Source organism: Carlito syrichta, unplaced genomic scaffold (assembly GCF_000164805.1).
Source record: "Carlito syrichta isolate Samal-C Ts95f unplaced genomic scaffold, Tarsius_syrichta-2.0.1 Scaffold119723, whole genome shotgun sequence".
NCBI classification, from domain to species: Eukaryota; Metazoa; Chordata; class Mammalia; order Primates; family Tarsiidae; genus Carlito; species Carlito syrichta.
Genome location: NW_007063819.1, coordinates 102745 through 113589, shown reverse-complemented (window position 1 = coordinate 113589; position 10845 = coordinate 102745).

Sequence of the window (10845 nt, the reverse complement as noted above, 5' to 3'; positions counted from 1 at the left end):
GCTGGTTAGGGCCTCCTGGCTGTGATTCCTCAGGGCTGTCTTTTATGCGTGTCATTTCTGTTGAGTGAGATGAAAATCCAGCTTCACAGAGCACCACCCCACTTCCTCCCCACCCCCATTCTTGAGCAACCTCTCAGAACGTGTGTTCTTTAAAAAGAGACAAGGTCCTCACTGACATCTCTCTTTAGAGAGCTCCATCAAAATCCTGCACTTGCCCAGTGTCATTTCCTTGGCCACCGGTAACCAAGGAAACGTGATACTATGGTAACACCGGAAGGAGAGGAGTGGAGGCATCCGGAGCCCTTCCTTGCATTCTCTCTCCTCCCTCCTGGAGTCAGAGCAGCTACAGGACAGAGCCCTGATGAGTCGGAGTTCTTCTCTCAGCAGCCCAGGGGAGAGGACTAGGACACCCGCATGGGTGGCTTAATGGACTTCCCATTTCCCAATCTGAGGACAGGTGCCCCAGGATTCCCCAAAGCTATGCCCTTTACCAGGCCCAAGGGCCAGCCCACTCTAGAACACAAAATACAATGCCCAAAATACCCAGATGTAAATGTTTATGCATAAATGTTTATTCAAATGAGTGAACAAGATGCAGACTGGGATCATGAATAAGCAAAGCCCCAAACATAACTGAAATTATAATGTATGACAAAATTACCAAGTGTTTGCACCGTCTTTAGCAGTATTGATTTTATCTCTTGAATTTGCCCAGCCTTTTGCCTCCACCATCACCCTCCTCTGGCCCTCTTTATTTCTGCTTCTCTAACACCCTCCTGCATTTTTCTATTTACCTACCTCTTCCTCTGAGGCCTGCCTTCCTACCTGTCTCTGACTCTCTGCTCTGTCTCTGTCTATCTCTCTCTTTGTCTCTCTCTATGTCTCTGTCTCTCTGCTCCCCTCCAAACACTTTCTGCCTCCTCCCGACTGGCAGTTCTCCTGTCATTCTCAGGATGGAGCGGCTCCATGTTCTGGTGCCAGGGTTCAGATCCTGACAAGGCCAGATATAGTTCCCTCAATGTAGACCCTCCTCACTCACTGTGGACAGGCGTGGTATTGGGCACAAAGGACTTTCAGCTGAGACAAATGGGGTCCCTCCTTGAAGGAGGTCAGAATGTTATGAATTGTGATAAGTGTGAAGACATTATAAATAACCCAAGAGCCTGAGTTTGAGGGTTCAGCCATCTTTTGTCACCCATCTTTTGTTTGTTGAATCTTCTTTTACAATCTTATGAGTTTTCAGTTGAGTTTTGAAATCTCTTCTCCAGTTTTATCTTAAACTTGTCTCAACAGGAGTCACTGCTCCCAATTTTTCTAGTGCCAACTTCCTCCCTTGGAACAGTGGGGTTCCACATGGGCCTCCCTCAATAAAAAAGTATGCGTTTATGTATGTCACATACATGTACTACAATGCTAATATTTAGTACATGATAAAGTATACACAAGGATGGAGATTTAAAAAGCAGTGAAACATGCTATAACATCTTCCATAACACGAATGGACTGTCTTGCGCAGCCCATGTTAGTCTACTCAGTTCCTTTAACTGATCAAATACCTTGCTTGGTTCCTCAGGTCTACGGATTCAACCTCCCTGAGAATTCAGAAGATTGGCAGGAGGACCAGAGTGCAACTGAAGTTTCTTTATCAGGGGATGTATTCATTTCCTGCTGTAGCACAGGACCATAGTCTGGGTGGCTTAAACAACAGAAACTTGTTGTCTCTCTGTTCGGGAGTCCAGAAGTCTGAGATCAAGATGCCAACAGAGTTTGTTTCTTCCAAAGTTATGAGGGAGAATCTGTTCATGCCTCTTTCCCAGCTTGCAGTGGTTTTCTGGCTGTCTTAGACATTCCCTGGCCTATGGCTGTATCACCCTGGCTCTGCCTCCAGCTTCACATGGCATTCTTGCTGTGTGTGTTTGTCAGCTTCTGTTTCCAAATGCCCTCTTTTTACTAGGATACAATCATATTAGATTTGGGCTTCCCCTAATGATCTCATCCCAACTTGATCATTCCATTTCCAAAGACGGGCATGTTCACAGGCACTGGGGGTTAGGACATCCTGTGGGAAACACAATTAAAATAATAGCAGGGTTAATGAAATAGCGTGTGGGGTCTTTAGACTGAGGTGTGGGCAGAGAGAAGCAGCCCAGAGAAGCAGGAAAGGGCTCCTTTGCCAGGGCTGCCTGCTACCAGTGGATGAAGAGATGATATGGAGACCATCAGACCACAGGTCTTCTCCCAGGGGTGGGACTTAGTTAGCCACTAGTTCTGGAAAAGCCTCTACTCACCAAAACGGTTTCTCAGTTTTTTACTCTGAGGTTCCCAAAACACTTTGTAGTTATTATTTTTAAAAGAAACTGCTGCTCCAGAAACTATGAAACATCTGCACTTGAAACAGTGACATGGCCAGGTTGCTCTTGGAAGAACACGGACACATCCTCCCAGCTCCTGATTGTAAGGAAGCCACATCATGGTGTTTGTTTCCTAAATAAGATTTGAAAGTTTGTCATTTGTACTATTTAATTATGACCCAAGAGATTTGCCAACATTGCACATACTGTCTGCAGTGCCCATTTGATTTTAATATTAAAGAGACAAGGTCACTATATAGTTACCAAGTAACAAGTGTTAAACCTCAATAAATAACATTTTAATAACAAGGCTTTGAAATGCATAGATCACATCTCCCTGTTCATTCTCCAAGAAAAACATTTTAATTATCTATTGACACATATTGCACATGGAACAACCGTCTTTTTAAAAGATAAATGGATTTATAGGCGAATCGGGTTAATTAAAAGCCAGTGGAGTATTACAAGTATGTTTACTGGGGAACATTCACTGTGGGAGAGGAGCAGTTCTTATACAGTTGTCAGAATTCTGTAAATGTATTGTTTAATAACCACTTGGCACTTAATTATAGCGAAATGGTGAGAGCTTAAATCTGAACTGAGAGTACATTCCAGTTATCTCTTCTAAATGGCTTCTCCTCAATGACACAGATTTCCAAGTCAGACCCAGGCAGGATCTCTTGATGTGTGCAGTGACTGAGCAGAGGTCTGCAGGACCGTGGGTCTGTCCTGAGCACGTGACTGCTCTGGTCCTGGATACCAAGAGGGAAAGTTTAGGGTCAATTCCAAGGGTGAGGTCAATTCTGAGGAAGGTCTGTCTACAGATGAAGTCAAATTCCTACAATGAACTCCTTACCAGAGCATTTAGGGGCCCTGACCATCGAATCTCTCCCTACTTTTCCAGACTTCTCTCTCTCCCCCACCCCGTTCACCTATAACTCTAAAACCTAGTGTGTTTCAGCAACTCTACTCCCCACCACAGGGAGTACAGTATTCCAATATTTCAATATTCAAGCTCTGTTCTATGAGTTTGATTCCATAGGAAGGATTAACCGTAAGATCCCAGCCAATCTACAGTGATCACACAGCCCGAGCAAGAGATAACCCTTTGTTGTTTGAAGTCCCTGAGATTTGGGAGATGTTTGTTATACCAGCATAATGCAGCCTGTGCTGACTCATGCACTTCCCATAGTCAACCCCATAGCCTGACATGGAGAAGATGGTTGTGAATGCTCAGCAATGAATGAATGTAGTCAGTAAAGTATCTGTTCTTTTTTCCTCACTAGAATATTAACTTGTCCTGGGAAATCATGCTCTAGGCTTCTGAAGGACCGTAAGAATTTTCCCTGGGAGGTGTGAAGAAGACTCACCACTGAGTGAAAAACTTGAGTCTGGTTTCTACTCAGAATCTGCTGCATTGCATTGACTCACAATTATTCCTGTAGGCAATGTGGCTTTTGTGGAAGACTTGGGAGGAGTCACAGGAGCAATGAACAAACATCCATATGTATGTATGCACTCACGTGTGTGTGTTGGCCTTCCCACCATCCATTCTCCTGCTTCTGGTAATGACACCCCAATTTTCTTTTGGGGTACTGCCTTCATCCTCCCTCTCAGGTCTTGTGGTTTCAGTAGCATTGACCACACCCCCAGTTCCAAAAGTATATTTAATTGTCAAGGTCACAGATCAAGGCAATGATACAGCCAAAGCTAGAACCAAAAGTCCCAACTGGGGATGGAATTCATTCATTTTGGGACTATTTGGTGAGCTCCTGCCCGTACCCAGTGCTAGATTCTGAGAGTATCATGAAAAAACTTGATGGAAGGCATTCTATCAGAGAGATGCCCTCTCCACCATAGCACCTGCTCCTCCCTCTCCACCCAGAAAACATCTCCCCCCTCCTCACCACCCTCTTCCTAAAACCCTCCCCTGACGGCCTCAGACCTTGCTGACTTTCCTTTCTTCTCTGACTTTTTTCTGCCACAGTCCTCAGCATGTGAACAGACACAGGTCGGACATGTCACCCAAAGGAATGGCCAGCCAGGGCTGAGGGATCCATGGCCTAAAAGAGGAGGAACCAGCACATGCAATGGGCTGATGCTCTCTCATGGTGCTCACATTGCTCACCGAGGCTGGAGCTGTTTGGCTTGTGGAGTCCCAGGGCACTCGGCTCAGCTGGTTCCCCCTCACCTAGGATGGAGTTATCCAGCCTCCCTGCTTCTGATCGGGTCCTAACCTCTGGCTCCCCACCTCCGGAGAAGGAAAACAGAAAGTCCTGGGAAGTGACAGGGCCCTAACCCACTCAGTTGGAAACAGAGTCATCAGAGCCACAGAGAGAGGGACTGGGCCAAGAAGCTGATTGCATTGCCCCTGGCAACCACACGTCCCAGCAGGCCAGTCAATACTGCGGCGCTCACTGGGATGTGGCTTCCTGAAGCTCACAAAAGAAATCTATATTGTTCTCAGGAGCAACCAACCTTTTTCAAGGCAGCACATGTCCCCTCCCATCTGTGGACAGCATAAAGGGACAAAGAAACCAGGCCCAGAAGGTGGCTGAGGCTCAGTCCACAGACTAATAGCCTAAGAGGGAATGTGGCATTTAACCTGCATGCTTGTCCTCTTCCTTACCCACATTGCCAACACCTCATGGCCCCAAATTGAGATGTGGTACTGGTTTTAGTCTCCTTTTCCATTCAGCTTAATACTAATGGCTAATGTTTATTGACCCCTTACTATCTTCCAGACTATCTAGAAAATATTTTACATATATTAGGTCATCTAATCCTCAGAAAACTCAACTCCATGAGATAGATATTATGCAACCCCATTTTTTTTACTAAGAAATCTGAAGCACAGAACAGTTAATTAACTTACCCAATGTCGCAGTAGAAGCAGACAGTCTAGCCCATGCTATGACACCCTTCCAAGGTCAAGAGACTTGGAACCAGACCAATTAAGATCAAAATTTCAGTTCTAGCCTTGCTAGTTAGACAAGCTACCCAGCTTCTCTGATCCTCATTTCCTCATCTGTAATGTGGACACAATAATGCCAAAGTTTTAATTAAATGCCACCCCCACCCATTTCATCCTTACTGCCCATCCTACTCAGAGCTACAGCAACACCAAATTGCTTCCACTGCTCACGGGCACATCTCTCTCTTTTTCTGACTGTCCCAGGCCCTTTATCTGGGCAACTCCTGTCAGATCTCAGCTGGATGCCGCCTCCTCTGAGAAGCCTTCCCAACTTCCAAGCTCCTCACTGTCTGTCTTTCTAGGGTTCTCCCAAAGCCCTGCACATTCCTACACAGTGCTCATCATACTTGACTGGAACTATTTAGGAACCTGGCCATCTTCTCCCCTGGGCTGTGAGCTTTGCAAGGACCATGATAGGGAGCTCACCCCATCATGAATCTAGTCTAGCAAGTGCCTGGAATAAAGATCAGTAAATATTTGTTGTACAAATAACTAAACTTGTTTTTCTTTCTTTTTTTTTTTGAGTTGGAGTCTCACTCTGTCACCCAGACTGGAGTGCAGTGGCCACTCCCGGCCACCGCAGCCTCGACCTGCTGGGCTCCGGCTATCCTTCCGCCTCAGCCTTCCGAGTAGCTGGAACTACAGGTGTGCGCTACCATGCCCGGCTAATTTTTTTATTTATTGTAAAGATGAGGTCTCGCCTGCCCAGGCGGGTCTCGAACCCACGGGCTCAGGCAATCCACTCACCTCAGCCTCCCAAAGGTGCGGGATTACAGGCTGAGCCACCAAACCTGGCTTGTTTTTATTTCTATTTCTACTTTTGTTTAGTCCCTCTCCATAGACAGCAAGTGTCTGGAAGGCCACTGCCATGTCTTACTGCTTGTCGCTGAATTCCCCACCATGTCTGGCATGTAAAAGCAAAGCTGGCAATCGGGTGAGGTAAGCGAAGTGCCTGGGGTGCCAAATGTGAGAAGGCACTGACGCGGTTTCATGCAAGTAAGGCCTGGCCAGAAGGTCCCCCATTTGTAATGTCTAATTTAAATGAATGGGTGACCCAACAGTCAAGTTGCCAGTTTTCATCTCTGCCCTGAAGGAGTGCTGAACTCATGGTGATTCATATTCTTCAGCAAAGACTGACAGAGCCAGGCCTACCAGTTTTCTCTGGGCCACTCCCAGTGTTGGACGCAATGCTCGGACCCATGAATGTAGTGGTTGCCTCTGGGCTCAGAGCTACCATGCTGAATTAGGGCAGTAAGAGGCAAAGGTACTAGGATATTAGAGGCTGAGCTAGCCCTGTTCCATGAAGACCAAAGAAATGTAACAAGGAAATAGACAATCCATGAGGGTTGGACTGAAATTAGGCAGGAATGGAGACAAGAATATTCCAGGCAGAGAACTGGATGAACAAAACCCGAAAATGCCAAGTTTGTTGGGGACCCCAAAGAAACTCATCTGGTTGGAATGAGTTTGGCCTATAGAATTGGTCTATATGCAATGAGCACCACCAAAAAGGTCAGAGCAAATTAGCTCTGAGCACAAAGTTTGCAAAGCTAGTCCCACCCAATGTTTCATGGAATCCCTATAACAAGGAATTATCATTATTCCCGTTTTATCTATGTTGAAACTGAGGTTCAGAAATCAAGTGCTCAAGGTGCACAGCTAGTAAGGTTGGGTGTGAAGCCTTGCTTGACTACTTTGGCATCTGCCACTCCCATAGCTTGGGGGTGGCATCCATTGCCCAAGTCGGTGGAGAGTTTAACACTCCATTTTCCCGTAACCTGGATTTCATGAATTTTCTTTGGAAAGTGGCTGTGAAGCATTGGGATTTCAACCCTTCTCTCAAGCAGCTGGGCAGAAGTCTGGGGAGACAAGGAGGAAAGTGACTTGCTTCATTATTCGGGCTTCTTGGGCAGCCTGGCAAAAACGGAAATGGAATAACTAAGGCCTCAAAGCCAGTGCTTTGGGTTAAATGAAAACAGCGATTCAAAGACTTTCAGGCAAACAATGTAGACAGCATGTCAGGGCTCTCTGATGTGTCATCCAGAATGCGCTTCATTCAGTGAGGGAGGACGGTGCCTGCTGCCTTTGTCTGTGTGGATGGGAAGAACAAAACAGGATGGATTAGCTAATCCCCTGCTGGCAGCGAGATGGAAACCTGAAATTCAGCTCCCAGGACTCCTTGGCTCTGGGGGTCAAAAAGTTAGCTGTGCCCAGAGCCAGCCCTGCATGGCTTGCTCGGCAACTGCTAGCCGAATGACCCACATGGGCCAGGAGAGGTCACAGCAGGGGCGTTTCCATTTTAACCCCATTGTTTAGCCAAATGAAGCCAAGATGTTCTTGCTTCCCACTGGAGAAGTCTGCCCGGCTTCAATAATTTTTGAGTGCTGACAGATAATTCAGAGATATTGGATCTTTCACCACCTGGGGACTGCCCTTCGCTACCACAGCAATCAGTTACTGCCCGCCAACCAGGGGCCATGCAGAGGCCCTGGGCCCCCTCACGCCTTTACGATCAGGCTCCAACGTCTTGGAAAATATTGCTTGAATTTATTTATATAATCACATTAGGAAGGCAGTGAGTTATTGTGAAGTCAGCATTCTTCCATCTTCCTTCCCACTAATCCTTTGTTTGAGATTCTGCTTGAAGGACTCCGATTACTAATGCAATTACACACTACCTGGTAAAGGGTAATCCAAAAAAAATTAAACCACTTCACATATTGTATTTTTCACTCAGAGCCACCCTCCTCTTAAAACCGAGCTGACATAAATCAATTAGCTACTGATTTTATGACTACCTGCTCTCAAGAACACACAGACTTTCGACATCTCGCCCTCCCAAGTATTTAAGTCATCTCAAAGGTAAATGCTGCCTGTTATTTTGGAGCACCAGACCTTCAGAGACCTCTGAGTAAAGCAAATACTTTGGTCGGGACTGGTTCTAATAACAACAGAGCGCAAGACTGCCACCAGCCTGGACAGTACGTGTGTGTTTTATCCTAGTATTGCTACAACCCAAGGCTTCAGACTGTCTCCTTGACACTCGTGAGTCCTTTTCTCTTCCATTCACCACAGATTATGAAAATAAGTAGACTGGGGTTGTAGACTCTAAGAATATTCTGTTTTAGTAGCTAGGAGACATGACATTGAACTTGTGGAGAAGAACCTGTCATCCTAGGATGCCGCTTGGTTCTGCAATGAACAATATTATTAAAATCACCTAAACACTATGCTTTGAGTTTAAAATTTTAGATCAGCCTATAGACAAACGCCAGCTTAACTATGTTTACAGAACAAAATATAACTGTCATTCAATTTAAAATAAAAGTAAAGATACAGGGCCCTTGGAGGAATGGAGGGAATCAAGAGGAAGCAGGGAGGCAGATGATGGATGAAAGGAGAATAGAAGTTCAGAATGTGCTGAAGCTGCACAGATGACCAGTGAGTGAAGGAACTGAAAAGAATGACTTCATTATATCTGGAGAGGAGAAGATGTGAGGAAGTGAAAGCTTGTCATGGGAGGAGTCAATAGACAGTATCTAGAGCTGATCAATCAAAAAACAACTGTGTCACTATGTTATTTAGACATATGGAAGCAGCCGCCAGAGGAACTAAAGACAGAAACCATTAAACTGGCTGCTTCCGTGTCCTCTATGGTATGAAAGGTCAAGATAGTGACTAACTTTGGGGGTGAATAGCAGCTTCTGGAGAGCTGGCAAAGCTCATTTTCCTGATCTGGGTGCTGGTTGCCAGAGAGTTCACCCTATGAAAGTCATCAGGCATGGACCTATGATACATGTGCATCTTCCTGTTTGTAGGTTGTATTTCAAGTAAACATTTCCTTAAATAAAAGTGGCTGCCCTGGGGAGCAGGACTCAGAGAAGGAGGGGAGGGAGAGATGGGGCATTATTGTTTTCACGATCAGTCCCACTGATGGTTCAATTATTTTTAGCCACATGCATGTATTGCTTGAATGAAGATTAATTATTTTCATGCTGTTTCAGTGTGGACCCTCGAGTGACTTATCACATAAAGAAAGTTCTATGACCCCTCAAGGCAAAACTCTGTGAGATGTGTTTAAGCTCCAGGGAGATAGAGATAGCCAATTTGAGAAGGTGACTTTCTCAACATCAGAACCTCCAACAACATGGGCTATGAGTTTACAGTCAAGGAGGTGCTAGGGTCACAGATGTAAAGAGAGAGCTTTGTCCAGGTGCCTGGAAATGCCACTTGGTCATTGCTGAGACTCAGCCACCCATTCCAAGTGCCGCAAGCACTTTGGTCCAAGACACATGGAAGTAACTGCCTGAGGAATTAAAGACAAACCATCTTACCTCAACTCAAATTAACAATTAATTGAGATTTTGTTAAGTAAAAATTATGATTTGCCCCTAATCCTGCTGCAGTTTCTAAAAACAAGTGGGTTTCCCCTCAGCACATTTATCTCTATTGTTCCAAGTGTGCAAGCCTCATGCATGCCTGTTCTGATCTTGGTGGGAAAGCAGCTAAGGAGCAATGCCTTAACCTGAGTTAAGGTGTGATTTGACAGCGTCTGGGCCAGGGGCAGGAGTAAAACGAAACATTGACAGCTTCCTTGGTTATTGCAGAAATTGAACACTTGGCGTGGTTTCTAGCTTGTTTGACAAGTTGATTTTCTGTGAATCGACTCTTGCCAATTTCCAGACAAAGCTCAAACCAGACGCTGGATCTAGGAACTCACTCATTCCAAGGATTCTCTATGGCAAACTGAAGCCAGGGTGCAAGGCCAGGCCCCGTGGAGGCCCATCCCCTAGCTAGGTCCAGTTGGCTGCCCAGGAGCTTAGACAGCTGCTCTGTGCTTGGACGTCGCCTCCCTGTGGCCCAGGCACTCCTGTCAGCCTGGTGGTTGTCTTGGAGACTGAGAGTTCCGGGAGAAAAGAGGCACTTCCAGACCCCCTCCAGGCTTCCCTAAGGACAAAGGGAGATTTTCTCAAAAGGCGAGTCTTTTACCCAAACAATAGCACAAAAAGCAGCATTTGCCAGATGGATTCATCTTGGGAAAGTTGTGTAAGGACAACTGGGTCCACAGCCCTTCACTCCCACAGACCCCTACTCTGCCTCACCCCCAGGGATAGTGAGCACTACGCTGGGGGCAGACCTCCACATACTCTCTTTGCCCCATGGTAGCTGAGTTCTGGAATCCAATCACCTGGATGCAGATCCTGACCCCTTCTGCACTAGATTGCCACCTGTGTTAACTACTTCATGCCTCTAAGCCTCAGTTTCCTGATCTGTGACAGGGATTTTTTAAATACCTAGAGAGAGCAGGAAAGCTTCACTGAGATCAGTCATGTAGAGAACTGGGAACAGTACCTGGCCCAGAGAAGTGGTGAACACTGTGCTGTACTATTTACTTGGGGAGTGGGAGAGCTTGCCTGGTGTCAATGGGAGCTGCTGGTTAAGGAAGAGCTAAAGTCCTCAGGCCCACCCATCACCAGAGCCCCGAGGGTGGTGGTGAGGAGCCAGAGGGACCAGGGGGCT